Below are 26,262 nucleotides of genomic sequence, written 5' to 3'. Positions count from 1 at the left end.
TTTCTTCTTCGGTGAAAGACGCGGAGCCACCAAATAGCTGCACTTGAACCTGCAGCCGAAGTGGACTTGACTGCCAAAGTTTGGTCCGGAGTGCACTGGAGGGTCGGTGAGAAATCGCAACCCTAACCGGAGGCCCCAAGCGCCTCCATCCATTTATACGCACAAGTGGCCCCTGGGGGCTCCTCTCCTTTCCACTGCTAGTGTGAACTATTCCCAACTCTTGGAATGGACTCTGCCCTCAAGTGGAGACCCCCCTCGAATAGTGGGAACCTATTCCTCATCGCCTCACCCACCTTGCAGAGTTGCTACAGACCCTTGAAGAGACCCCGTTTTGCCCATTTGAACTTCCGCGTGCGCTGACATTGCATGTACATTTCTGCTTTAGGCTCCACTCTTCTTAGGGATTGGACTGCCTCTTAGGAGTGTGTTGGATGTAGAAGGGAATAGATACTATTTGCATTGCCTGTTTTCTTCCCCTTTTAGGTTGTGTACCCATTTCGTGCATTAACCCTTTAGACCCCAATGGTCTTGTATATGTATTTAGATAGGATTGTGTTGGCTTAATAGTATTACTGTGATTTGATTTGTGTGTTGAAACTCAAAGGCCTTGAAATATATGTATTTTTAATACATCTACACCTGACTGGGATTGATTTGTAAGTGTCCTTTACTCTGTGTGCTCTTTAATATGATATGGCATTTATAATGCGCCTATAAACAAGTGTTTGAAGGTGCGACGAGGCAAGGGAGGGGAACAGAGGGAGGACGGATAACGATCCTACTAGGCCAGGTGTCATTCAGATCGCGCAAGTGCGTGGGAAGGGGGCAGGGACACCCTCACCCCTCCTGATTCTAGGCTTGACCGCTGTCAAGCTACCTTGATTGGTCTGGCTTGTCCAGAAGGTTGCCCTGTTCCAAACTAGGCTGGCCTCCTGAACCTCTGCCCACCAGGTCAGAGTTCAGAAATCCATCTCAACAGTAGGGCCTTTCCGGTTCTGGCTTATGCCGACGATACCGTCCTCATGGCCAGAACCCCAAGGGCTCTGCAGGCTTTAGTGGATACCTGCGCAAGGGAGAGACCAGCAAAGATGCGACCCATGGTGTGCAATGGGGAAATCATCCAGAGAGTAACTGAATTTGACTGCTCATCTGAAAAAAGTCTGCAAAAATGAGTCCGCAAATAGCAGGTATTGTAACGCTCACCTGATTCCCGTAGAGGCGCCGGTCTTGACTGGGCGTATACCGTATCTGCAAAGGTGATGTGTAACACACGGCTGGCTCTTTGGGCTGGACCTCTGTGCACTGTATGTCTGACTTGAAGTGTAAGATGTCTGCAGATAGAAAATATGGGATTAAGGAACTGGGTTATTGAATGTCTCTCTCTTCTTCCCTTTCTCTTCTCCTGTAGAACCCCAAAGGTTAACGCTCTCACCTTAGGTAAGTGAACGCCGTGCTCTCCATCTGCCTCGGGGCAGGGTGCTGTAACCAGTTTCTTCACTGGATAAGGGGAGCAGGCCTCTTGACTTCAGAGGACTGCTGTCCGTCGTTTACTGCACGAACGGTAAGTTTCGAGTAATTCTAATGTCTTTAAAGTCTTTAGTAATGATGTTTCTTGTTTTGCAGGGTTCCGGCGATGGCGGATGACGGGCTGAAGTGAGTTGAAGATGGAGCCCTTGTGATGAATAGAAGCGCCTGGAAGCACGTAAGTAAGCGCTTGTTGCCTGCTTCACGATGCGCTCTAACTGTCTTTTTATTTTGCAGGTACAAGTTCGGAGCGGCTGCAGGGTGCCGGAATACCCACTGGGTTAGATGTGGAAAGGAGTAATGGCACGTGAGTATTAAAGTTCCCCAATGTCTTTAAACGCACCTTGTTTTGTCTTTCAGATGCGGGATGCAGCGCCGAAGGCCTCCGGAGCGTGCGAAGAGTTGGTAAGCTTTTGTCTTTCAGATGCCGGAATGCAGTGTGAAGACCTCCGGAGCGCACGAAGAGTAGGTAAGCCTTTGTCTTTCAGATGCCGGAATGCAGCCCGAGGCGTTGGTGACAGCCGATGGACCAGGTAAGTGAAGAGCTGTCACTGAAGACCGTAATGCTAACCTGTTCTTTCTTGTCTTTATAGGTGTTGCTGAAGACTGGATTCAGGATGGTAAGCCTTTTTCCTTAGGCCCAGGATCAGATGCAGAAGACACAATGAGCGTTCTGCTGCAGAGGATGCAGAATAACGCAAAGCAAGATTCATCCATCGGGTGTGGTTTAAATAGCCTCCTGTAGTGCTTAGGTGTCTCCTTCCACAGCCACGCCTAGGTAAGAAAAGAGTTCCTGCTTTCCAGAAGAGTTCCAGTGTTCTGAATCTAGGGAGTGGCTCCTGCCCCACCCAACAGGAAAAGTAGTTCCAAACAGAAGAGGATCAGAGGCTCAACTGGCAGGCAAGTAAGCAGCATGGTCTGCTGCAGGTAAGTCCACCCAAGCATTATGAGCCCGGCGCTTCCAGCGCTGGGACTGGGCATATTTATGAGCCTGGTGCCACTGGCGCCAGGACTGGGTCCAAAAGGTCCCAATTGGGACTGGTTGGCACTCGGAACCTGGGTTATGGATCTGCTTCCAAGGGAGTTGGGAAAACCCTGACCTTTTGGAATCAGAGATCATGACAGGTATTTGCCGTTGCTTAACCAGGTGCAAGGGACAGCCCCTGAAACCTGTCCTGAAGGTCTACTCTGTATGGAGCCAATTGTGGGGTTATACAAAGGCCCTGGAACTCCAGGGGAAATAAAATAATTTCTTTAAACAGCTTTTGGGCCTCTCCGGCTCCATCCCCCTGTGCATCCGTACACAGGGAATTGGGGATGGAGTATTGGGAAGATGAATGGGCAGTTCCCCCCCATGTAGTTTTTGGTTATGCCTATGGGCTAATAAGCATGCTTTTGTCATTTTATCATTAGATCTACCATGTGCAGGGAAAACTGGCGTACATTTCCATGACTAATGTAAAAGGCGTCCATGTGCTCCAGCAACAATCGGGTTGAGTTCCCCACCCAATGCACTGCTGTCTCCAATGCAATTAAGAGCACACAAGCAGGCTTTGAATCAGGGGATCCATGTAAAAAGGGCTGACGCGGAACGATCATCCCACTCTGAGAAACCTCTTTTGGTAAGCAGGATTGATGTCATCTAGCCGTATATCGTGTGGGCCTCGAAAATGGATAGATGCTCCCAATGAGGGCCAGGTTTAGGTGCCTACAGCTAAGGGGCAATACAGAAAAGTAGCCAGGCTTCCGCAATGATCCAAGCTGCCCAATGTGTGAGGCTGCTTGGAATGACCTGAAACAGTTTTTACTGTTTTGCCCTGCGTTTGGGGAGATCAGAAGGAGTACTATTTTGCAGGTAGTAAAGATTAATAATATTCGCCTCTATTAGCTGGCATTATTGCTCCTCCTGATGGTAGAAACGGAAATGATTACTTGGGCCCTCCTGTCTTATATGAAAAGAGTAATGTGCTTGAGGAAGGGTATTTTAAGGGGTTAGAACAATTTTAACAGTTTAGAGCTATACGGTTTTAAAAGTCCCTTTTTAATCTCATGCACTTATTGTCGATTCTATGAAATTATAATTCTTTATTTGTATATGATGATGTTTGTTTTTGCTGGATGATCTAATACGAATACACTTTTGAAATCAATTCAACAAACACCAGTGAAGGGAATCGAGCAAATAGGCACATTAAATAGACATTTTTCTTTTTGCAAGCTATTTACACACAGGGATGTCAAGTAACCTGCATTTATATTGAGTTTTCTAAAGTGCTGTTTAAAATGCTGATGTATCTTATGTTTAAAAAAAGAGGTATTTATTTTTTATAAAAGAAAAGTGGAGAGATTACATAGGCAGGGTTGCTCAGATTTAATTTACAAAATGAAAGCTTTGTTTTGAACCCCCTATTCATTTTTCAACGCATGGCGACTGTTTGCTCAGGGTAAATGTACATAGCTTTTAAACAAGTCACATTCAAGTTAAATGCAGCTTTGACAATTGTATTGACCTGTTGATTGATCATTCATCATTGTAGTAATCATTGACATTGTGATTTCATAGCAAATTAATTTGTTTATTTTAAATCGGTTTGATTAATTTTTATTTTTTCAAATAAATCTTCTATACAACCCTGTGCATTTCTTGTCCTAAAAGGGGAGGGAGGTTGTAGGGCATCGGTACTGTTGTGTCCTAGGTTCATAAATTAAAATTGTGTGCACCTGATTTGGTGTGGGTAGAAACTATGTTGCCTGACGAAATCACCTTACAGAAACCAACTGACATTAATTAGTGGCTTTATTGGCTGAAGAGATCATTGCATTTGTGAAAGAAAAGTTATGGATAAGGAAAATGACTAGTACTGATTTTTCTATCTGCCGTGGCATTTTATGTGCAACTTTGTGGGTACTTATTAGTCTGAGTCACCGGGTGTGTTTCCCTTTCCCTCCTACCTGTATTTTCACTGTGGCAAATGATATTGCTAACCACTTAATGGATCCAGTATGAAATAACTCACTCAGCAGCTCATCACGTTGGCAACTTCTGACACACCTACTTAAGAAATGCCACCTTTCTTATATACTTGACATACTAACTACAAATGGGATGATTGGTTAACCAAGAGTCCGATTTCAGTGGTGCTGGTCGGCAATTAGCTTGTACTGTCTTATATAGAGCTCCTATTAAGGTTGTTTCCCATGCTGTGCAGGCGCTGAGCTCGGTTTGAATGATATGTTGATTCCACTAGATGGCTGCAGAGCCAAGGACACAAGCTGGATAAAAGTTGTTCCTTCCTAGCCTGCTCTAAAGGGGCTCTAGAAGTGATATCACAGTATAAACACAGGCCTCCTAAAACCTGCAAGTCACATTCCAGAATTGATAAACACACTTCTTGACCCATGCAAAGACCTACATGATGAAGTATACATATTTTCCCGCCAACATCAGAATTTATTTTCTCCTATAGCTCAGGGGCAACGTACTCGTCTTGGAAAAATTCAACGGCGAGCAGCATGTCATCGGTAACCAGTCCCTGCAATTGGATTCTAAATCAAATGTTTGGCACAAGAAAGGTTAGGGGTGTGGAGGAATTAGTGGTTTTGGCTTCTGCCATGCATGAGCCTTTGAGTTGTGCATTTATAATTTTTTAAAAATCATTCGGAGCATCTGTCGGGTATTTCTTACCCTTAACCTAAGTCAATGTCTGCCATGCCTCTCTAAAATATGCATGGACCCCAATTATTACTGACCATATTTTGTGGAGACACTTTGTTTGGCTACATATCTAACTTCTTTCAAAATTGGGAATTTTTCCATTCATAGCTGGCAGTATATGGTGGTTTCTTTATATGAGACAACGGTTGCATACAATTAGCTGAATTTTATTTGTGCATTTTAATTTGGATTCAGTTCATATTTGTCATAGTTTTCATGTATAAATCTGTGAAATTTTTTATTTCCATTTTCAGCAAATGTTTGTCTTTCCTTTCATTAGAGGAAGTGCTTTTTTGGGCATTCTGTTATTTTTTTTAATAGAAATTATTTCTTATGTCTCAATAGGTTATTTTCGGTTGAGTGTGGCACTCAACGTATGACCGACGCACAATTGCAGTGTTTTATTTTTGTCTCATCTTAAATGCACTTCACTTTGAAGATTTGCTAAGACTCTCATGGATCGAGGCATTTAGCTTCCGGAAATAGCTACATTGACACCTAGGAGCTATTTTCTGCCCTATTCCACGATTCCCCATTTTGACCCCTGGTCAACCCAAGCTAAACTCTGAATGTGTCTGCCCTGAACAAAGAATGGGTTGGAACTTATTTTCTTGGATCCAAGCCTTTAAGCAGACCATGACCAAGCAGGATAAAAGCTTCCAAAATGAGGATGCAATGGTGAAGATCCTATGCGTGAGAACCAAATCAAGACTAATGGACCTGAAATATGAATTCGGGCATTTGTGGGAGTGCCTTTGGAAAGTGCCTCTTTAGCCTGCAAGTACCATGCACAAGCGAACGCTGATCTAATCTTAGAACGTTAATCTACTCTTCTTCTAAAAGTGAGCACGTTATGAATTTATAACACTCTTAACTGTTGACAACTGACATAAGCATAATATTGGCTCAAAAACACCTTTTACTGATTTGCAGGACTGCAACCCCGCCCACTTCCCCTCCTTTCCATACATTTTGGGAGCACAGGCATTTGCGTGCACGCATTTGTGGTAGTGCCTTTGGAGAGTTCAGCTGTACAACCTCCAAGGCACTGTGTATAATATCCTTCAGCTCCTAGAGTTCATAATTCTTGCAAATGGCAGATTCGTTAAAAACTAACATGCTAGGGATAACCAAACCCCTCCTTTGCGATCCACCTCCGAAGGTGATGAACCCCAGTTCCAATGAATCTCATGAGAGACAAAGGAAAACAATGCCGAAAATGACCCGATCCAAGTCAATAACAACTGATTTGCTGCAATTATGGAATCCGAAGAGAACAATAAAACTACTATGAATCCTACACTTGTTGTAGACATTGGACAACTTCTGTCGGAAATTACTGCAGAAGTGAACTTACTCACTCCGTCCGTAACTCGAGCATGTGATTCCGATACTAAAATTCTAACTCATGAAGAAATCCTCAGCTGCTCTCTGTATTACTGACAGACAGAACTAAGCAATGATGGATGCACCGACTGTGCCATTGGTTAAAAAAATAAAGCAAACAACCACATTCGCAATAGTTCAAATACACAGAGCCCAAGAAAGCGGCAAACCTTCATTATTCTCGGAAGTAGTCAAAAGCAAACGGACAGAAATAATTGTTGGATCTGATAGACAAGAACCATCTAAACACAGCGTACAATCCACGCAAACCCAGCAAGAAAGCGAGCAAAAACCTAAAGCGCCACGAGAAAAGTTGAATGGAAACACTTTAAGACCTACAATAGATGATGCAAACATGGAACAAAATGAGATTGAAAATAAACAATTCCTACTGAGGTAATATATGACACACTTATGAGGTCCCCGAATCTGCACACATCAAAAATGGTCACACACTCCAATTCTTTATCAGTCAAGAGGGGACTTGTATAATAATGCAACTATGATTCCTGATACCTCATTTGTTAAACCAATGCCCCGACAATCTTTTGGGATGAGACAATTAAACAACCCTGGATATGAAATAACTTTTCTAGCCATCGATAATAGTCTCTTTGCCATGACAAATCTATGTGAGTCAATGGAAGTGAAAATGCAAGAGCAATTGAAATGGACCACGCCGATTATGACAAAAATGGATGCCCTCTGTAAACTTGAAACGTTCCAGCAAATAATGACAGAAAAATTATTAGAAGATCTGAAATTCATCATAAGTAAGGTGCTAAATAAACCTGAAGTGACATTAAATCTAGGCCCAGAGCGAAGCGCCAGAAAAATGCAAACAAAACAAACTGAGACTAACTTCGATAAAGCCTTTCCACTGGGGGCACTGGACCAGCGTTCTTCAGACCTGGCGAAATTGCGAAAACAAAAGGGAAAAGAAAACAAATCAATCAATCCACAAACGGACATAACAATAATAGAAATTAATGACCCGCCATAAGAACAACGTTTTGAAATATTCACTGGCTCTAAACAAAAATAAAAAATAAACATGGTGAAAGCTGTAGGACAAACAAATCTAAAAACAAAAAGTCGAAAGCAAAATAATGAATTTGCGCAATAAATATCCCCTGTACAATGGATCATGACAACGCAACTAACATGGACATCCCAAAGAAACCATTTTAAAAAAAACATACTTGATAACACAGCTACAGAAGAACAAAACCATGAGTGTGAAGTAGATGACAATGAAGTAGAGAATGATGATCAATGTATCACTTACTCCATCACATCTTTGCAACTACATGAAGATGAGAAAATCAGAATCGATGAAAAGGAAACAAAGTAATAAGATTCAAGTCGATGAAGGAACATTAAATTGGGGAATTCACCATCCCTTTGCTACCATCGATCATTTCAGAATGTTGCAACAAAAACGAGGGAACAATTGCAAAACCACTTCAAAGGGACCTCAAGAAGAAATTAAAGAAACAAGGATGCCTATAGGGGCCAGTGAAACAATGAAAGAGAACAATGGCAAACCGAAAATGAATAAAAGGCAAGTTGATATGGGAAGTTTCGAAAGAGAAAAAATCCGTCCTCAAAAGAAATTAAGCAACCAGAGAGTAACGAAGAGAGGCATGAACAACGAGTAACCATGTACCACGGCAAAACTGACACTCTAATGATAACTATTGTAGACAGGTCTTGGAGAGGTCCCATTCCCAATAGAACCATGTTACTAACCTGCTTTAAAGCAATTGAAGATCTGAAATCAATGGAGTCTAGTGATATAGAATCAATGGAAATCAAAAATACCAGAAAAATGGACACAGCGACATTAAGAATTCCTTCGCAACTAACTAAAGAAAGAATATGGAACTTTAAACAACTAGCAGCACAAGGTATCGAGCCATACATAAAAAACGTATACTACAATTGGAGAAAATTATGAGAAACCTACGAGAAGTGATGAGCTGAAACGCGGAATAACAACTGAGCATGAGCTAAGAATACATTGTGATGGAACACCAGGAAAATTAAACCGGCAGGTATACTGTGTGGATTCTGAAGCACGACAGGGACCTGGCTGAAAGAGGAAATAAAAAGAACAAATCAGACTATAGAAAGATCGAATCATAGGAAACTAAACTAAACTCAGTTTAAAATTGCCATATGGAATACAAATGGCTTCTCTCATCTCCTCAAAGAAAACCCAAATGTTTCACTGACAAATTACCAACTCATACCCCTTCAAGAAACATGGATGTGTGACCAGCCAATCCTCCCTATTATATATTTATTTATATAGCACGCAAAACCCTGAGGTATCTAGGCGCTTAAGTTTAGGAGGTTTGTTTCTGTGATTCGGGTTACAGAGAAAGAAATGTAAGAGGTGAATTACAACATAATGGAATACATCATACGCAAAGTGCAAAAGAGAAGTACATATTGATCACATCCAATGAGCCTAACCACATGTTACAGGGCAGCAGCAGCGCACAGATGCAAAAGTCAAATCAGAGGGCAAATACAAGGTGCCTACCCCATGTTGCAGGGCGGCAGCAGCATACACAGATGCGAATGTCAAATCAGTGGGCAAAACATCGGCGACCAAGGGGGAGGGTGGGAGGTGGTTTTCAGCATCATTGGCGACCAGGGGCGTGGGGAGGGCACACACAGCTTCACGGGCGACCAGTGGGGGGGCACGCACAGCATCATGTGTGACCGTGGGGCAGGGGGGCACACACAGCATCACCGGTGACCAGTGGGGTGGGTGGGGGGGCACATCACAGGGGGGGTGGAAGGCACACACAGCATCATACGACCAGGGGGGTGGGGGCAGACAGCATCATGGGCGACCAGCGGGGGGGCACACACAGCATCATGTGCTAGCAGGGGTTTGGGGGGGCACACACAGCATCATGGGTGACCAGTGGGGTGGGTGGGGGCACACAGCATCACGGGCGACCTAGGGGGGTGGAGGGCACACACAGCATCATGGGCCACCAGAGTGGTGGGTGGGGGGCAGACAGCATCACGGGCGACCAGGGGGAGTGGGGGGCACACACAGCATCATGGGCGACCGGGGGGGTGGGTGTTTCATCACACCTCATCACAGGCGACCGGGGGAATGGGGGGCACACACAGCATCACGGGCTACCAGGGGGGGTGGGAGGCACACGCAGCATCACGGGCGACCAGGGGGGGTGTGTACCTATAGCGGACAGGGCCTTAGGATTTGGCCTTGGTAAGGGGGCCGGCTAAAGCCGGCTGGTCCCCAGTTGGCTGTTTACTATGAAATATGTTGGATTCCAGCAGCAAAACAACTTAAAGGAAGACCAATGCTTGGTCTATTAGCAGCGCTCAGAATAGACACAGGGGGGAAATTGACCAGCTGGCACATCCCTCACCCATGCATCCAATTACTCAAACTTTTAACTTTGGCCCTCGTCCTGCTCAATTACTAAACATAGCGATATTGAATATTTACTGGAACTCAGAAATAATAAAGGATCCATTTTTGAAACATATCATGGACATGCTGGATGTGATCACCAGTGACACTGTACAATACAAAATCATCATAGCTGGTGACCTAAATACAAGATACAAGATGTTTTGCACTAGACAAGAAAATGCAACCTTCGAAATGCAAGAAATGGCTTGCCTTGATGAAAGATCGTAATTTTAACATGCTAAATGGAACAGTTGAAGGTGACATTCCACCAAATCCCACATGGGAAAGAAACGCATCTATGGCAATATTACACTCTGTATTTGTATCAATGCTAAATCAATCATTGGATTTAAAGTAATAAAAACCAAAGAGTGATCACAACCTACTAGAAGTCACATGGGCAGTTCCCAATGCCTCCATTAAGCAGTATTACAGAGGTGATTTACAGGATCAAATGGTCAACCCAGAAAATTGAAAAATTCATATTCATACTAAAAGATAACCCAAAAAGCTCAAATAAAGAGGAGACCCAAAATAAGACTTATGACTACTTTGACATTATTTGAAATAAATCATAAGAGCACTCAACAACTTTCAAACATAAATATAAGAATAATGATCACATAAATGAGTTCAAAGTTGAAATGAAAAGAGAAATAAAAAATCTGAATATGATAACTGGTAAAGAAAAGATCAGAAGCGCTAGTATAAGGACGAAGTACAAGAATAAAGTGAAATAGCTAATATTCAGGAAAAAACAGTAAGAAAATGAACTCATAACGGTGCTGATATCAAAGTCAAGTGCTCAAATTTGGAAATTATTAACAGATTCAAATGATGACGGAAAAAACTAATTACTGCTAAATGCCATCAGCGAAAAGAGATGGGAGGAACAATTCTCCACTTTATTTTCGGACCTAGAGAACAATAGCTTAATTCCTGACACAATAATGCGAATGAATTGCAAATTGACCGTCTTGATATATTACTACAAGTAAAAAAAACTAAGCTCAAGCTCATCTCATGCTCCAGGGCCAGATGGACTATCAAATTACGTTCTAAAATAATTTCCAGAATCCTGGGCAACAGCCCTATTGTTTATCAAAAAATTGCATAATCGGGAACCATTCCTGTGACTTGGAAACAGTCCTTGATTATACCAATATTTAAAAAAGGAGACGGAAACAACCCAGTTAATTACAGACCCCTTGCCGTGATAGATGTACCGGGAAAAATATACAAGTTTATTGCTACGTGATATGCAAAAATTGATGAAAAAATAAAAAAAATGGATATCCAGCAAGCGGTATATATTGCTGGAGTAGGCACAGCACCCAACTTGCTAATTCTACCCGCATTGAAAGAACAAGCTATATAAACCGAATGCCCCTTATACATAGCGTTTGTGGACTTAAGCGTTCGATTCAATATCACGCCCGATATTGTGGGAAAAATTAAAGGAGGCCAAATGTCCTTCCTACATATTAAATCTAATAAGACAACTCTATACTAATACATCAATAAGAGTCAAATTGAACCAAAGTGGATTACTATCTGAACCAATCTTGACAAATAGTCCTCAAACAAGGATGCATCATAGCATCTACTTTGCTTAACTTCTATACAAAGGATATAGTTAATCACTTACTGGCATTGGATATTTTACCCCCAAAACTAGGCCAACACAAAATTGCAGCTCTCCTATATGCAGACGATTTTGTCCTCTTGGAACTGTCCCCTATAGGATTACAGTGACAATTAGTTGCCTTGTATGATTATGCATGCATGAATGAAATGGAGATAAATGCGCAAAAAACAAATATCATAAAATTCGAAAACAGACAGATAAACAAAACCAAAGAGTACAAATGGAACATAGTTACAGAACCCTTAACAGTGGATGAATACAAATATCTTGGAGTAAATTTCAACAATAGTCCAAATGTAAAGTCGTATTCAATGGGAATCAACGAAAAAAACAAATTACTAGTCTCACAAGCCAAGATGATACACTCAAAATACGGCAAATTTTCATATAATCCCATATTGATATATTACAATTAAAAGGTCCTTCCGACTTTAACATATGGTGCTCGGTCAATTCAACGTTTTTTTTCTCGAAAAATGTACTTCCGGTACCGAGGAGTGTCCCAATCGCATTAATCAGATATGAGTTGGGACTATCATCCCTGTGTGCCAAAGTTTTGTGGAACACTTTGATGTTATATAGAAAATGCATGATGCCAGAAGACCATACAAATACCCTAATACCTATAGTTGCGATTTCCTCAAGAGAAGAAGCTAACGGGCACCTATCCACATTGATACTACACTGCAAGGAAGTGATGGACAAGGCAGATATTGAAATTTCGCTACTGAAAATGAATCCTACGAGAGCAAAGCCTACATTATTAGACATGGATTGGATCAACACGCTGGAAATATGTAACACATACATGGCATTCAAAACAGCAAGGCAACCCATGAAAAGCAGAGATCAAACACCAAAATACCTGCAAAAGTATCCTGATCGAATACACTTTGCTAAAATACAGAGAATGAGGTTGGACCTCTGGCCCACAAGAGCAGTCGTTGCTCAACATAATAAAGGTGCAGCTATGGAAATTACATGTCGATTTTGTAAAAATAAAGACTCAATTGAGACATTAGAACATCTAATGATACATTGCACAGAACTGAGTGAAAGTAGGAAAAAATACTATGGGAGATTCTTCACTGAATACAAGACAATTACGAAAGATGAATGTTGGAAGTTACTAATTGATGCAGTCTTGTTTGGCTACATAGGGTCCTGGCTTGAGGAAGGAACCATGGAACAGGGCCTCAATTTGTATCTCCTCCCCTCTAATTTGTGTTTTGCAAGGGCAATTTGTATCTTGCCTTAATGGACCTAAGCACAGCCTTTGACAAAGTCGATAGACCTAAGTTATGGGCCGTGCTGGGGGTGTTTGGGTGCCCAGAGGAAATATTGATGGTCCTGTGAGAGATTCACTTAGAAAACGGGGCCAGTGTTTGTACTAGACCGGGGGGCCAGTGCACAGAGTGTTTCAGTGTTGGAATGGGGATTCGGCAGGGGTGTGTGCTCGCCCTATGTTGTTCACACTCTACATCACTGGGCTCCTGAAGGATTTGGTGTATCCACGTGTGGACTACTTGAGCCTGGCTGGTAGGGCCTTTCCGGTTCTGGCCTATGCAGACGATACCGTCCTCATGGCCAGTACCCCAAGGGCTCTGCACGCTTTAGTGGATACCTGCGCACATTTTATGAAAGGGCTGAGGCTAAAAATGAATACCACCCAGTCTGCAGTAATGGGCTTTGTAGGAAGGAGAGACCAGCAAAGATGCAACCCATGGTGTGCAATGGGGAAATCATCCCAAGAGTGTTCTCAGAGACTGTCACTGGCACTGCTCATCTGAAAAACAGTCTTCAAAAATGAGTCAGCAAATAGCAGGCATTTTCCGTTTCTTAACCAGGTGCAATTTACAGCCCCTGAAACCTGCCTTGAAGGTCTATGCCACCCAGACCAAGGCGGCTACTCTGTATGGAGCCGCATTGTGGGGTTATACAAAGGGAAAAAAGAATTTCTTTGAACAGCTTTTGGGCCTCTCCGGCTCACCCCTCCTCCCCCTGTGCATCCGTAGACAGGGAGTTGGGGATGGGGTATTGGGAAGATGAATGGCCAGTTCCCCCATGTAGTTTTTGGTTACGCCTATGGGCTAATAAGCATGCTTCTCTGTCATTTTATCATTGGATCTACCATGTGCAGGAAAACTGTCGTACATTTCCATGGATAATGAATGTAAAGGAGTCCATGTGCTCCAGCAACAACCAGGTTGAGTCCCCCCACCCCCCAATTCACTTATGTCTCCCATGCAATTAAGAGCAAACAAGCAGGCTTTGAATCGGGGATACATGTAAAACGGGCTAACGCAGAACGATCATTCCACTCTGAGAAACATCTGTTGAAATGCAGGGTTGATGTGATCCAGCCGTGTATCACGTGGGCCTCGAAAATGAAGGGTAGATGGCTCCTTACGAGGGCCATGTTTAAGTGCCTACAGCTAAGGGGCCATACAGAAAAGTGGCCAGGTTTCCGCAATGATCCAAATAAGAAGGTGGGTCCTGGGAGTCCCTCTGCCAGACATTAGTCCTGGTTACGAAAGCCTTACCCAGAGTCTTTAGCACACTATCTTTCACAGAAGAGAAATATCCAAAACATATCAGTCTTTGTCCTGCCTGGCGCAGTACAGCACCGAAATTTTAGGCAATTCTCCTCCGAACAAGACTAACAGCAACCCCAGACGTGTTTCGGTCTGGTTGGACCTCATCAGTAGGGTGGAGCTGTGCCTCTCTAAGAATAGTGAGCAAGGGGTCCATGTCTGGATTCCCCTAGTAACTTAGGGTGAGACCAAAAGTTAATTAAAATATGCAAATAACATGGGTCCTGGGAGTTTTTTGCTACGCCTATGGGCTAATAAGCATGCTACTCAGTCATTTTATCATTAGATCTACCATGTGCAGGGAAAACTGGCGTACATTTCCATGGCTAATGTGTGTAAAGGAGTCCATGTGCTCCAGCAACAATCAGGTTGAGTTTCCCTTCAATGCACTGCTGTCTCCCATACAATTAAGAGCACACAAGCAGGCTTTGAATCGGGATACATGTAATACGGGCTAAGGCGGAAGATCATCCCACTCTGAGAAACATCTGTTGATAAGCAGGGTTGATGTCATCCAGCCGTATTTCGTGTGGGCCTCTAAAATGAAGGATAGATGGCTCCTAACGAGGGCCAGGTTGAAGTGCCTACAGCTAAGGGGCAATACAAAAAAATGGTCAGGCTTCCCCAATGATCCAAGCTGCCCAATGTGTGGAGCTGCTAGGAAAGACATGCACCAGTTTTTACTGTTTTGCCCTGCGTTTGGGGTGATCAGGAGGAGTACTATTTTGCAGATAGTAAAGATTAATAATATTCGCCTCTATGAACAGGCATTATTGCTACTCCTGATGGTAGAAACGGAAATGACTGCTTGGGCCCTCCTGTCATATTTGAGAAGAGTAATGTACTTGAGGAAGGGGATTTTAAGGTGTTGGAACAATTTTTACAGTTTGGAGCTATACGGTTTTTTCAAAGTCCTTTTTAATGTCATGCACTTACTGTTGAAACTATGAAATTATAATTCTTTATTTGTATATGATGTTTGTGTTTGATGGATGATCTAATACGAATACACTTTTGAAATTTTGCAAGCTATTTACACACGGAGATGTCAATTAGCCTGCATTAATATTGAGTTGTCTTTTTCTGTTTAAAACGCTGACGTATTGTTAAAAAAAGGAGGTATTTATTTTTAATAATTGAAAAGTGGAGAGATTTACATAGGCAGGGGTGCTCAAATTTAATTTACAACCCTGATTATAACAAAAATGGATGCCCTCTGTAAACTTGAAACGTTCCAGTAAATAATGACAGAAAAATTAGAAGATCTGAAAATCATAAGTAAGGTGCTAAAAAAACCTGAAGCGACATTAAATCTAGACCCGGAGGGAAGCGACAGAAAAATGCAAACAAAACAAACAGACTAACCTCAGAAAGCCTTTCTACTAGGGGCACTGGACCAGCGTTCTTCAGACCTTTGCGAAATTACAAAAACAAAAGGTAAAAGAAAACAAATCAATCCACAAACGGATATGACAATAATAGAAATTAATGACCTGCCACAAGAACAACATTTTGAAATATTCACTGGCTCTAAACAAAAATAAAAAATAAACATGGCGAAAGCTGTAGGACAAACAAGAAAATCTAAAAAAACGAAAACAAAAAAATGTATTGGTGCATTAAATATCCCCAGTACAATGGATCATGACAAGGCAACTAGCATGGACATCCCAAAGAAACCATTTTAAAAGACCATACTTGATAACACAGCTACACAAGAACAAAACAATGAGTGTGAAGTAGATGACAATGAAGTAGAGAATGATGATCAATGTATCACTTACTCCATCACATCTTTGCAACTACATGAAGATGAGAAAATCAGAATCGATGAAAAGGAAACAAAAAGTAATAAGATACAAGTCGATGAAGGAACATTAAATTATGGAATTCACCATCCCTTTGCCACCATTGATCATTTCAGAACGTTGCAACAAAAACGAGGCAACAGTTGCAAAACCACTTCAAAGGGATCTCAAGAAGAAGTTAAAGAAACCAGGATGCCTGTAGGCGCCAGTGAAACAATGAAAGAACAATGGCAAACCAAAAATGAATACAAGGCAACTTGATATGTGAAGATTCGAAAGAGGGAGACATCTGTCCTCACAAGAAATTAAGCAATCAAACAGTATGGAAGAGAGGCATGAACCACGAGTAACCATGTACAAGGGGAAAACTGACAATCTAATGATTACTATTGTAGAAAGGTCTTGGAGAGATCCCTTTCCCAATAGAACCATGTTACTAACCTGCTTTAAAGCAATTGAAGATCTGAAATCAATGGAGTCTAGTGATATAGAATAAATCACAATCAATAATACCAGAAAAATGGAGACGGCGACATTAAGAATTTCTTTGCAACTAACTAAAGAAAGAATATGGAACGTTAGAAAACAACTAGCAGCACAAGGTATCGAGCTATACATAAAAAAAACATATACTACAATTGGAGAACATTGTGAGAAACCTAAGAGAAGTGATGAGCTACAACGCGGAATAACAGCTGAGCATGATCTAAGAATACATTGTGAAGGAACACCAGAAAAATTAAACTGGCAGGTCTACTGTGTGGATTCTGAAGCACGACAGGCCCCCCTCTAAGTGGATCTGGCTGAAAGGAAATGAAAAGAACAAATCAGACTACAGAAAGATCGAATCATAGGAAACTAAACTCAACTCGGTTTAAAATTGCCATATGGAATACACATGGCTTCTCTCATCTCCTCAAAGAAAACCCAAATGTTTTACTGACAAATTACCAACTCATACTCCTTCAAGAAACATGGATGTGTGAACAGCCAATCCTCCCTATTATTATTTATTTATATAGTGTGCAAAACCCTGAGGTGCCTAGGCGCTTAATCTTAGGAGGTTCGTTTCAGTGCTTCGGGTTACAGAGAAAGAAGCGTAAGAGGTGAATTACAACACAATGGAATACATCATACGCAAAGTGCAAAAGAGAAGTACATATTGATCCCATCCAATGAGCCTAACCACATGTTGCAGGGCGGCATCAGCACACAGATGCAACAGTCAAATCATTGGGCAAATACATGGTACCTACCCCATGTTGCAGGGTGACAGCAGAACAAAGATGCAACAGTCAAATCATTGGGCAAATACATGGTGCCTACCCCATGTTGCAGGGCGGCAGAAGCACACAGATGCGAAAGTGAAATCAGTGGGCAAATCATCGGCGACCAAGTAGAGCGGGTCAAGGGCACACACAGCATCATGGGCGACCAGGGCGGTGGGGGGCACACGAGAAAAAAGGGGGACCATGGGAGGAGGGTGGGGGGGGACACAGCATCACGGGCGACCAAGGGGGGTGGAGGGCACACACAGCATCATGGGCGAACCAGGGGTGTGGGCGGGGGGCACACAGCATCACAGGTGGCCATGGGGGTGGAGGCACACACGGCATCATGGGCGACAAGGTGGGTGGGTGGGAGGCACACAGAATCAGGGGCGACCGGGGGGTGGGCCCATTGGCATTCAGCATCACGGGCGACCGGGGGGTGGAGGACACACACAGCATCATGGGCGACCAGGGGGGGCACACACAGCATCATGGGTGTCCAGTGGGGTGGGTGAGAGGCACACACAGAATCATGGGTGACTGGGGGGTGGGCCCATTGGCATTCAGCATCACGGGCGACCGGGGGGTGGAGGACACACACAGCATCATGGGCGACCAGGGGTGTGGGTGGGGGGCACACAGCATCACAGGTGACTATAGGGGGTGGGAGGTACACAGCGACCAGGGGGTTGGGTGAGAGGCACACAGCATCATGGGCGACCGGGGGGATGGGCCCATTGGCACACAGCATCACGGGCGACCGGGGGGTGGGGGCACACACAGCATTATGGGTGACCCGGAGGGGGTGGGTGCACACACAGCATCACGGGTGACCAGGAGGGGGGCACACACAACATCACGGGTGACCGAGGGAGTGTGGGGGGCACGCACAGCATCACAGGTGACCGGGAGGGGCATAACTGTAGCAGACAGGGCCTTACGAGTGTGCATTGGTAAGGGGGCCAGCTAAAGCCGGCCGGTCCCCAGTTGACTGTTAACTATGAAATATTTTGGATTCCAGCAGCAAAACCACTTAGACCAATGATTGGTCTATTAGCGGCCCTCAGAATAGACACCAGAGGGATATTGACCAGCTGGCACACCACTCACCCGTGCATCCAATTACTCAAACTTAACTTTGGCCCTCTTCCTGCTCAATTACCAAATATAGCGATATTGAATATTTACTGGAACTCAGAAATAATAACAGATGATGAATTTTTGAAGCATATCCTGGATATGCTAGTTGTGATCACCAATGACACTGTACAATACAACATCATCATAGCTGGTGACATAAACATAAATACAAGATGCCTTACACTAGACAAGAAAATGCAACCTTCCAAGTGAAAGAAATGGCTTGCCTGGATGAAAGATCGTATTTTTAACATGCTAAATGTAACAGTTGAAGGTGACATTCCACCAAATCCCACGTGGGAAAGAAACAGATCTATGGCAATACTAGACTATGTATTTGTATCAATTGACACGCTAAATCAATCACTGGATGAAAAAAATTCAAAACCAAAGAGTGATCACCACCTAATCGAAGTCACATGGGCAGTTCCCAATGCCTCCATTAAGCTGTATTACAAAGATGATTTACTACTTACAAGTTATAGAAACAGGATCAAATGGTCCACCCAGAAAATTGAAAAATTCATATTCAAATTTGGATAACCCAAAAAGCTCAAATAAAGGGGAGACCCAAAATCAGACTTATGACTACTTTCTGACATTATTTGAAACAAATCATAGCACTCAACCGACTTTCAAACATAACTACAAGAATAATTATCACATACATGAGTTAAAAGTTGAAATTAAAAGAGAAATCAAAAATCTGAATATGATAACCGGTAAAGAAAAAAAAAAGATCAGAAGCGCTCATATAAGGACAAAGTACAAGAATAAAGTGAAACGGCCAATATCCATGAAAAATTAGGAAGAAAATGAACTCAGGATAACAGTGCTGATATCCAAGTCAAGTGCTCAGCTATGGAAATTATTAACAGATTCAAATGAGGATGGAAACAACTCATTACTGCTAAATGCCATCAGCGAAAAGAGATGGGAGGAACACCTCTCGACTTTATTTTTGGACCTAGAGAACAATAACATAATTCCTGACACAATCATGCGAAAGAATTGCAAATTGACCATCTTGATATATTACTACAAATTAAAAAAACTAAGCTCATCTCATGCTCCACGGCCAATTGGACTATCAAATTACGCTCTAAAATTATTTCCGGAATGATGGGCAACCGCCCCATTGTTAATTTATCAAAAAATTGCAGGATCGGGAACCATTCCTGTGACTTGGAAACAGTCCTTCATTATACCAGTATTCAAAAAAGGAGACATAAACCACCCAGTTAATTACAGACCCCTAGTCATGCTAGATGTACTGGGAAATATATACAAGATTATTGCTACGTGATATGCAAAAATGGTTAAAAAAAAAATCACAAAATATGGTTATCCACCACGCGGGATATATTGCTGGAGTAGACACAGCACCCAACTTGCTAATCTAGCCGCATTGAAAGAACAAGCGATAAAAACTGAATGCCCCTTATACATAGCGTTTGTGGACTTTAAACACGCATTTGATTCGATATCACACCTGATAATGTGGGAAAAATTAGAGGCGACCAAATGTCCTGCCTACATATTAAATCTAAGTCAACTCTATACTAATGCATCAGTAAGAGTCAAATTGAACCAAAATGGATTAATATCTGAACCAATCTTAATAAATAAAGACCTCAAACAAAGATGCATCATATCTACTTTGCTTAACTTCTATATAAAGGATATAGTCAATCACTTACTGGAATTGAATATTTTCCCCCCAAAACTAGGCCAACACAAAATTGCAGCTCTCTTAATGCAGACGATTTTGTCCTCTTGGACCAGACCCCTATAGGATTACAGAGACAATTAGTTGCCTTGTATGATTATGCCTGCATAAATGAAATGGAGATAAATGTGCAAAAAACGAACATCATAAAATTCGAAAACAGACGACTAAACAAAACTAAAGAGTACAAATGGAACATAGTTACGGAACCCTTAACAACAGTGGATGGATACAAATATCTTGGAGTAAATTTCAACAATAGTCTAAATAAAAAGCTGTATACAATGGGAATCGACAAAATAACCAAATTACTAGTCTCACAAGCCAAGATGATATACTCAAAATACAGCAAATTTTCATATAATCCCATACTGATATTTTACAATCAAACAGTCATTCCAACTGTAACATATGGTGCTCAGTCTAAAATGCCGGAAAATCAACCATATTGGAGAAAAAACCAAAGGTGTTTTCTGGAAGCATTTACTTCCGGTACCAATGAGTATCCCAATCGCCTTGATCAGATATGAGCTGGGACTATCATCACTGCGTGCCAAAGTTTTGTGGAACACTTCCATTTTATATAGAAAATGCATGATGCCAGAAGACCATACAAATACACTGATACCTATAATTGCGATTTCCTCAAGAGAAGAAACTAACATGCACCTATCCACGATATTAAACTGCAAGGAAGTGACGGACAAGCCAGATATTGACATTTCTCTACTGAAAATGAATCTTACGAAAGCAAAGGTAAATTATTAGACATGGATTGGATCAACCCGCTGGAAATATGTAACACATACAAGGCATTTGAAACAGCAAGGCTACCCATGAAAAGCATAGATCAAACACCAAAATACCTGCAAAAGTATCCTGATGGAATATATTTTGCTAAAACACAGAGAATGAGGTCTGACCTCTGGCCCACAAGAGCAGTCGTTGCTCGACATAATAAAGGAGTAGCTATGGAAATTACATGTCGATTTTGTAAAAATAAAGACTCAATTGAGACATTAGAACATCTAATGATACATTGCACAGAACTGAGTGAAAGTAGGAAAAAATACTATGGGAGATTCTACACCGAATACAAGACAATTACGAAAGATGAATGGTGGAAGATACTAATCTATGCAGCCTATGTGTCTATGAATATAGCGACGATACGTTTTTTAGATAATTTACATTTGTAACCAGATTATAATATATGTAACCAGATTATAATATGTTTTTGATAAGAGGAAAGTGCAATTTTAATAATTAACATTTTATAGTAAATTGAGAAAATGAGAGAAGTTGTAATGTAATAATGATATTGTGAAAGGTTTAATTGTAACCAAACCACAATGAAAAAAAATATATGAATTCCAATGCACAAGAAAAATTCAGCACCTTGGTGGCATATTCAGTTTTAAATGCACACGAGAAATGGGCAAGCATTGCCTTTTCAAATTCACGAAAAAAATAAGCAATCATTTTACTTTTTTAATGGATTAGAGAAATAGTTCAGCGTTACTTCAATGCACAAGAGAAATAAGGCACACATACTTTTTTAAATGCACACACACTGTGAGTGAATGGCACATTGTAAGTACGTTCAGATTAAGAATAATATGCAGAAGAGAATGCGAGCCATCGGAGGACGATCCAGAAGGAATGGAAACATGTACATGTCAATTTGGGTGCTGCACTTTGGTTCCCTGTTTGGACCTGGTGCTGTACCAGAGTAGAGGGGGAAGAAGAGTAGCTCGAGCCTATGTTTCAAAATCGAAGGTCTTGCTAGCGATCAGGGCGCAGGCACACCACAGAGCCCCCGGCCCTGATGTGATACCGGACGATTTATTTTTGGATCAAAACTAACTATGGGGACCGGTATTGACCCTGGCCTTTAATGCCTGTTTGACTTCTGGCCAATATCCACCCTCCTGGAAATCCACTATAATTTTTCCGATCTTCAAAAAAGGAGACCCCACTAGCCCAGCGTCCTCGCCTCCCATATCATTACTAGACACTTCATTCAAAATCTTTGGAAGGGTCTTGTTTGGCTTCATAGAGTCCTGGCTTGAGGAAGGAACCATGGAACATGGCCTCAGTCTGTATCTCCTAACTTCTAATTTTGTGTTTTGCAAGGGAAAAGCGGTTTATCTTTCCTTTATGGATGCAAGCGCAGCCTTTGACAAAGTCGATAGACCTGAGTTATGGGCTTTTCTGAAGGTGTTGGGGTGCCCAGTTGAAATATTGATGGTGCTACGAGAGATTCACTCAGAAAACAGTGCCAGTGTTTGTACTAGACCAGGGGCCAGTGCACAGAGTGTTTCAATGTTGGAATGGGGGTTCAGCAAGGGTGTGTGCTTGCCCTATATTGTTCACACTCTACATCAATGGGCTTCTGAAGGCTTTGATGGACACGTGTGGACTACTTGAGCCTGGGCCATAGGGCCTTTCCGGTTCTGGCCTATGCTGACGATAGTCTCCTCATGGCCAGAATCCCAAGGGCTCTGTGGACTTTAGTGGATACCTGCACAACTTTTATGAAGGGGCTGGGGCTAAACATGAATACCACCCAGTCTGCAGTAATGGGCTGTGTAGGAAGGAGAGACCAGCAAAGATGCGACCCATGGTGTGCAATGGGGAAATCATTCTGAGAGTAACAGAATTTGACTATTTAGGGGTCAGATTCTCGGAGATCGTCACTGGCATTGCTCATCTGAAAAAAACATTCTGCAAAAATGAGTCCGCAAATAGCAGGTATTTGCCGTTTCTTAACCAGGTGCAAGGGGCTGCCTCCTGAAACCTGTCCAAAAGGTCTGTCACCCGGATCAAGGCGGCTACTCTGTATGGAGCCCCATTGTGGGGTTATACAAAGGCCCTGGAACTCCAGGGGAAATAAAATAATTTATTTAAACAGCTTTTGGGCCTCCCCGACTCATCCCCCTGTTCATCCGTAGACTGAGTTGTGGATGGAGTATTGGGAAGATAATGGGGCAGTTAGCCCTTGTAGTTTTTGTTTACGCCTGTGGGCTACTAAGCATGCTACTCTGTCATTTTTTTATTAGGTCTACCCTGTGCAGGGAAAACGGGCATACATTTCCATGGCTAATATAGAAAAAGGAGTCCCTGTGCTCCAGCAACAATCAGGTTGAGTCCCCCCACCCCCCAATTCACTTCGGTCTCCCATGCAATTAAGAGCAAACAAGCAGGCTTTGAATCGGGGATACATGTAAAACGGGCTAACGCGGAACGATCATCCCACTCTGAGAAACAACATCTGTTGATAATCGGGTTTGATGTGAACCAGCCGTATCTCGTGTGGTCCTCGCAAAAAATGAAGGATAGATGGCTCCTAACGAGGGCCAGGTTTAAGGGCCTACAGCTAAGGGGCAATACAGAAAAGTGGCCAGGCTTCCCCAATGATCCAAGCTGCCCAATGTGTGGGGCTGCTAGGAAAGACCTGAAACAGTTTTTACTGTTTTGCCCTGCATTAGGGGAGATCAGAAGGAGTACTATTTTGCAGGTAGTAAAGAGTAATAATATTCGCCTTTATAAACAGGCATTATTGCTAATCCTGATGGTAGAAACGGAAATGACTGCTTGGGCCCTCCCGTCTTATTTGAAAAGAGTAATGTACTTGAGGAAGGGGATTTTAAGGGGTTAGAACAATTTTAACAGTTTAGAACTATACGGTTTTAAAAGTCCTACTTAATGTCATGCACTGTTGAAACTATGAAATGATAATTCTTTATATATGATGTTTGTGTTTGATGGATGATCTAATACGAATACACTTTTGAAATGAATTCAACAAACACCACACCAATCAAGGGAATCGAGCAAATATGCACTTTAAATAGAAATGTTTCTTTTTGCAAGCTATTTACACACAGGGATGTCAAGTAGCCTAAAGTTTTCTAAAGTGCTGTTTAAAACGCTGACGTGTCTATTGTTATACAAAAAAGGATGGATTTACTTTTAAAAAACGAATAGTGGAGAGATTTACATAGGCTGGGTTGCTCAGATTTCATATATAACGCCGATTATGACAAAAATGGATGCACTCTGTAAACTTGAAACGTTCCAGCAAATAACAGAAAAATTAGAAGATCTGAAAATCATCATAAGTAAGGTGCTAAGAAAACCTGAAGCGACATTAAATCTAGACTTGCAGCGAAGCGCCAGAAAAATGCAAAAAAACAAACTGAGTAACCACGGTAAAGCCTTTCCACTGGGAGCACTGGACCAGCGTTCTTCAGACCTGCAAAATTGCAAAAATAAATTGGAAAAGAAAACAAATCTATCAATCCACAAACTGACATAACAATAATAGAAATGACCCGCCACAAGAACAACTTTTTGATATATTCACTGGCTCTAAACAAAAATAAAAAATAAACATGGCGAAAGCTGTAGGACAAACGAAATCTAATAAAATATTTTTTACAAAATAAAACTAAAAAATGTATTAGCGCTTTAAATATCCCTAGTACAATGGATCATGACAACACAACTAGTATGGAAATACCAAAGAAACAATTTAAAAAAAACATACTTGATAACACAGCTACACAAGAACAAAATAATGGGTGTAATAGATGACAATGAAGTAGAGAATGATGATCAATGAATCAATGCATCCACTTACTCCATCACATCTTTGCAACCACATGAAGGTGAGAAAATCGGAATCGATGAAAAAGAAAACAAAATGTAATAAGATATAAGTCGATGAAGAAACATTACATTGGGGAATTCACCATCCCTTTGCCACCATCGATCATTTCAGAACATTAGAACAAAAACGAGGCAACAGTTGCAAAACCACTTCAAAGGGACCTCAAGGAGAACTTAACTAAACAAGAATGCCTATAGGCGCCAGTGAACCAATTAAAGAGAACAATCGCAAACCGAAAATGAATACAAGGCAAATTGATATGAAAAGTTTTGAAAGAGGGAAAAATCTGTCTTCACCAAAAATTAAGCAACCAAACGGTAACGAAGAGAGGCATGAACAACGACTAACCATGTACCAGGGGAAAACGGACAATCTAATGATTACTATTGTAGACGGGTCATGGAGGGATCCCTTTCCCAATAGACCCACATTACTAACTTACTTTAAAGCAATTGAAGATCTGAAATCAATGGAGTCTAGTGATATAGAATCAATCACAATCAAAAATACCAGAAAAATTGACGCAGCAACATTAAGAATTCCTTCGCAACTAACTAAAGAAAGAATATGGAACGTTAGAAAACACCTAGCAGCACAAGGTATCGAGCTATACATAAACATATACTACAATTGGAGAAAATTATGAGAAACCTAAGAGTAGAGAAGAGCTGCAATGCCGAATAACAACTGAGCATGAGCTAAGAATATATTTTGAAGGAACACCAGGAAAATTAAACCGGCAGGTCTACTTTGTGGTTTCTGAAGCACGACAGGCCCCCCTCCAAGTGGACCTGGCGGAAAGAGTAAATAAAAAGAACAAATCAGACTATAGAAAGATTGAATCATAGGAAACTAAACTCAACTCAAGTTTAAAATTGCCATATGGAATACACATGGCTTCTCTCATGTCCTCAAAGAAAACCGAAATGTTTCACTGACAAATTACCAACTCCTACAAGAAATATGGATGTGTGACTAGCCGATCTTCCCTAACTATGAAATATGTTGGATTCCAGCAGCCTAACAACTTAACGGAAGATCAATGCTTGATCTATTATCGGCACTGAGAATAGACACAGGGGGGAAATTGACCAGCTGGCACACTCCTCACCCGTGCAACCAACTACTCAAACTTAACTTTGGCCCTCTCCCTGCTCAATTACCAAGTATAGCGATATTGAATATTTACTGGAACTCAGCAATAATAACACTCATTTTTTTTAAACATATCATGGACATGCTGGATGTGATCACCAATGTGACACTATACAATACAAAATCATCATAGCTGGTTACCTAAATACAA

The 26,262-nt window shown here is 41.8% G+C and overlaps 1 protein-coding gene across 2 annotated transcripts in view; it reads left to right on the top strand.

Moving 5' to 3' along the window:
- The window catches only part of KIAA0586 (KIAA0586 ortholog), a 2,241,463-nt gene that overhangs the window by 869,450 nt on the left and 1,345,751 nt on the right, over window positions 1-26,262 (top strand). The gene's annotated exons all lie outside the window — the stretch shown is intronic.

Source organism: Ambystoma mexicanum, chromosome 14, assembly GCF_040938575.1.
Source record: "Ambystoma mexicanum isolate Mex_15411 chromosome 14, UKY_AmexF1_1, whole genome shotgun sequence".
Lineage (NCBI taxonomy): Eukaryota > Metazoa > Chordata > Amphibia > Caudata > Ambystomatidae > Ambystoma > Ambystoma mexicanum.
This window is presented reverse-complemented; position numbering and strand designations above follow the sequence as displayed.